Source organism: Penaeus monodon, unplaced genomic scaffold (genome assembly GCF_015228065.2).
Source record: "Penaeus monodon isolate SGIC_2016 unplaced genomic scaffold, NSTDA_Pmon_1 PmonScaffold_96, whole genome shotgun sequence".
Taxonomy (NCBI): domain Eukaryota; kingdom Metazoa; phylum Arthropoda; class Malacostraca; order Decapoda; family Penaeidae; genus Penaeus; species Penaeus monodon.
In genome coordinates this window covers 52,501-57,500 of record NW_023664991.1, presented here as the reverse complement: position 1 = coordinate 57,500, position 5,000 = coordinate 52,501, and the positions used below count along the sequence as shown (strand labels likewise).

Here is a 5,000-nt window from a genome sequence, read left to right as displayed (position 1 = left end):
ACAAAAATAAAAATATTTAAAATATAAATATATTATATATAATATTATATATAATATTAAAAAATATAAAATTTAATATATATTTTATATTTTTTTTATTTTTAATTTTTTTTTAAATTTTATTATTATTAATATTTTTTTTTTTTTTAAAAATTTTTTTTAAATAATTTTTTATAATATATATATATTATATATATAATTTTTTTATTAAAAAAAAAAAAAACAAAAAAAAAAAATAATATATATATATATATATTAAAAATATTTTATATATAATAAATATTTTTAAAAAAAAATATATAAAAATTTTATAACTAAAATTTAAAAATTTTAAAAAAAATTTTAATTAAAAATAAAAAATATTTATATTAATATTTTTAATATGTAAAAAAACAACCAAACACACACACAAAACCCCACCCCACCCCACACACCAACACACACACCACCAAAAACCCCAAACACAAAAAAATATATATATTATATAAATTTAAATATATAATATTATATATTATAATTTAAAAAAACACAAATAAAAAAAAATTTAATACATATAGATAAATAAAATAACCCAAAAATACAAACACACCCAACACCACACACACCCACAAAAACACACCACAACCCCAAAAAAACCACAAAAAACAACAAACCCCACACCCCCAAAAACAAACCCCAAAAAACACACACACCCCAAAAAAAAATAAAAAAAATTTTTAAAAATAAAAAATATATATATATAATATATTAAAAAAAAAAAAATAAACAAAAAAAAACCCCCCCCCCAAAAAAAACAAAAAAAAAAAAAAAAAAAAAAAAAAAAAAAAAAAACCCCCAAAAAACCCCAAAAAAAAAAACCCCCCCCCCAAAAAAAATATATTTAATAAAAATATTATAAAATATAAAAAAAATATATAAATAAATTTTTTTTTTTTATAACATTTTTAATAAAATAAAAAATAAAGAAAAAAAAACCCAAAAAAAAAAAAAAAAAAAACCCCAAAAAAAAAAAAAAAAAACCCCCAAAACACACACCACAACACAACACACACACTTTGGGGGGGGTTTTTTTTTAATACACCACACACGTGGGGAGTTTGGGGGGGCCCCCCGGGTTTTGGGTTTTTTTTTTTTTTTTTATTTGTTTTTTTTTTTTTTTTTTTTTTTTTTTTTTTTTTTTTTTTTTTTTTTTTTTTTTTTTAATAAAATTTTTTTTTTTTTTTTTTTTTTAATTTTTTTTTTTTTTTTTTTTTTTTTTTTTTAAATTTATTTTTTTTTTTTTTATAAATTTTAATTTAAAATATATAATTATTTATATATTATTTTAATTTTTAAAAATAATTATTATTAAATTTTTTTATAAATTTTAATAAAAACGAAATTAAAAAAAAAAAAAAAAAAAAAAATAAAAAAAAAAATAATAATTTTTTTTTTTTTTTTTTTTTTTTTTTTTTTTTTTTTTTTTTAAAAAAAACTTTACCCCGGGCACACAAAAAAAGAAAAACGGGGTGGTGTTGGGGGGGTTTTTTCCCCAAACCCACCTTTTGTTGTTTTTTTTTTGGGTTGGGGGGGGTTGGGGTTGGTGGGAAAGGGTTTTATATTTTTTTGGATGGTATGGGGTAAATTTTAAGGGTTTTTTCCCTTTTTGGGTTATTTTTCCTAAAAATTAAATTTAAAAATTTTTAATTTGAAAAATTATCGGGTTTTTTTTTTTAAATTTTTTTATTTTAATATATATATATATATTTTATATTTTTATATATAATTTTTAAAAATAAAATATAAAAAAGGGAGGGAAAAAAAAGGGGGGGAAACCCCAAAAACCCCCAAAATTTGTTTTTTTCATTTCCTAAAAACCCCCCTTTGCCCCCCACCCCCCTTACCCAAAAAAAAAAAAAAAAAAAAAAAATTTTTTTTTTTTTTTTTTTTTGGGGGGGGGGGGGGGAAAAAAAGGGGGGGGGGGGGGGGTGTTTTAAATTTTTTTGGGCTGGGGGGGGCTTCCTTTTTTGGGGGGCTGGCTGGCGGGCCGCCAACCGGGGGACAAAATCTCCTCGTGCAGCGGCTCCGCAGTCCTTGCGGCCGGAAGACCCAATTCCTTCTCCGATCGTGGAAAATTTTCCTCGCGTTTTCCTTACAGGCCCAAAAGGGACCCTAATCTCACCTTCTTTGATCTTGATTATGTGTTTAAACTCTTGATAATTGGGAAACAGGGGGGTTTTTTTTATTGGGGGGGGGCGAGTTAAGCTTTTTGTTTTATTTTTTTTAACGGGTTTTTCAAATGTACAAAAACGATTAACTGACCCGCTTTTAGTTTTGTAAGACTTCATTAAAACCCCCGGGAAACATCGTTATTTAAATTGCTGAGTTTGATTAGGGATTCTTTTGGTTTAACCTATAACAAATCTCCCGTGTCATATGCAAACATTTATGAAAAATCTTTTGTGCCAAATATTGCTTTTATAGGAAACCCCTTTTTGGGTTTTTGATGTAGGAACTTTCATCAAGGGTAACCTTCATTATCAGATGTCAAAATCTGTTAGTTCCTTACTGTGCTAATATAGGACATTTCAACCCCCCGTTGTGCCCCCCCCCCCCCCCGCAACTTGCGTGTTGGAGTGCGAGCTGGGGTGGGCGTCCTCCAGGGGGAGTGAACGCGGGCGTGAGCTACGAGGCGATGGTGAGGAGGCCATCCCCGGTGCTCTGCGCAGTCCAGCCTAAGGAGACCCACGCCGGGTATATTCCCTCGTGTGTACGTATCCAAAAAATGCTTTTCTTCGCATTTTTCCTTATTTTCATTTCTATGAGATAAAAATTTTTTGGCTTTGTTTTTTTTTATTTTTGGAAGTTTTTTAAGTGGAAAGTATTAAAAAAAAAGGAGCAAGTCAATCTCATAATGTTTACATTTTCAAAATTTTAGTACCTCAGTACACATGGGAAAAATGTCATATTGTGTAACAAAATGAGATAAAAACAAAAAAAAAAAAAGAGATAAAAACCCTGCTGAAAGCAAAATAAAAAACATACCAAGTGTAATGAGACGATTGATGCCTTTATAGCCCATCGTGTACCACGTCTTCACACACAAAAACGTCACAGCCAAAGCTCTGTGGGATGCTCATGGCCTCCAAGGGTCTGCACCACCGACAACCAGAGAGGGAGTGGTTCTGTGGACATCCACGGCGAGAAGCCTCCAGTGGAGCCCATTGTGGTTCCTGAGGTAAGGCATCTTTCTACAGCAGTCTCTCTCTTTTTTTTTCTCTCTCTCTCTCTTTTCTCTTTTTTTTTTTCTCTCTCTCTCTCAATCTCTTTCTCTCTCTCTTTATTTCTCTTTTTCTCTCTCACACACACGCACACACATATATGTATGTATAATAAGCACTTTCTTTGTCTCCCGTTTTTTTTTTTACCTCTCTTTTGCTTCTCTTTTTCCCTTTTTTTACATCCCTTAGCTCTAAAACCCCTAAGGACGAGAAGAGGAAGAAAAAAAACACTATAAATTCACCCCTGCTTGTCTCCCGCAGCCCGACGCCCCCAAGCTGAAAGGGGTTGCATCTGTCCGACACACATTTGGACCCACTCTACAGCCCGGGCTCGAACGCCGCCTGCCCGGAGCAGCTGTGCTGCCGCGAGGAAATCGGGTGAGGGAGCGATTGTCACTTATATTCCCCTACACACGTGCGCGCGCAACGCATGCACACACACACACACCACACACACACACACACACACACACAAAACACACACACACACACACACACACACACACACACACACACACGTGCGCGCGCACGCATGCACACATACACACACACAACACACACACACCAACACCACACACACACACACACCACACACACACAACACACCACACACACACACACACACATGCATATTATATATATTTATATATATATATATATAATATATATATAGATATATTATAATATATATATAATATATATATTATATACATATCTACATATATATAAGTATATGAATGTGTATGTACACACACACACACACACACAAACACACACACTCACTCACACGCACAGATGTTTTAAAGAATTGTGTGGTCTTTATCTCCCGGTTCTGGCGCCAGGCACCGCCGCGACCGAGGAGGACGAGGCGTGGTACTGGGGCGACTACCGGCACTGCGGGTCGCCGCCCTGGATGCTGGAGGACATGCTGGCTCACGCCCGCAACACGCACACCGTAAGTCTCTTCTCTCCTCTTTTTATCTCTTCTCTTCTGACATGTACAGGCTCTTTTTCCTTTTGTTTCGCTTCCTGGTCACACGGAGCCAGCAGAACCATCGCATATGCGCTCGATTTCAACAACAATCAAGGCGCGGCCCCTCCAGTTATTTTGTCCTCTGTTGTAGAAAGGGAAGCTCAAAAAGTGCGAAAACGACGTATGTTAGTTCGTAGGTACAGAAAGGAAATGGTAGAAGTGTGCATCATAATCTGCTGAAAGAATTTCGTTTTGAGAATAAATACAGGCAAGCTCCTTTGAGGAACTGGTAGACGCGCGTGTAAACAATGATAACTCAAGCATGTGTACCCAGCCCTCGGACGAGCAAGACATTATTTTTAAATATATATTGAATTTTATAGTTTTCTATTTTACAAGTGTTTGTTATTTTTACATGGAAATCCATTGGAAAGTATTCGTGACGTCATCATCTGTTTGCATGTGAACGTCTTCCAAGTTCCTCAAAGGAGCTTGCCTATATTCATCCTCCAAAAGGTCTAGCAGCAGATTATGATACATACTTTTGCTAATTCTTTTCTGCAACTGCGAACGAACCACAGACGTCATTTTAGTAATTGCTGAGCCCACATTTCTACAACAGAGGACAAATAATCAGCGAAGGTGGCCGCGCGGGAACAACCGTAGGCAACATGTTTGTCTCTGAAATCGAACGCATGGATGGTTCCATTAACCCTGTGTCATCAGCAAGTTTAGGAAATCGCCCACAGGTAACTTTGAATGGCGGA

At 33.9% G+C, this 5,000-nt stretch overlaps 1 pseudogene; it reads left to right on the top strand.

Moving 5' to 3' along the window:
- Positions 1-5,000, top strand: part of LOC119572093 — a 22,035-nt pseudogene that overhangs the window by 5,810 nt on the left and 11,225 nt on the right.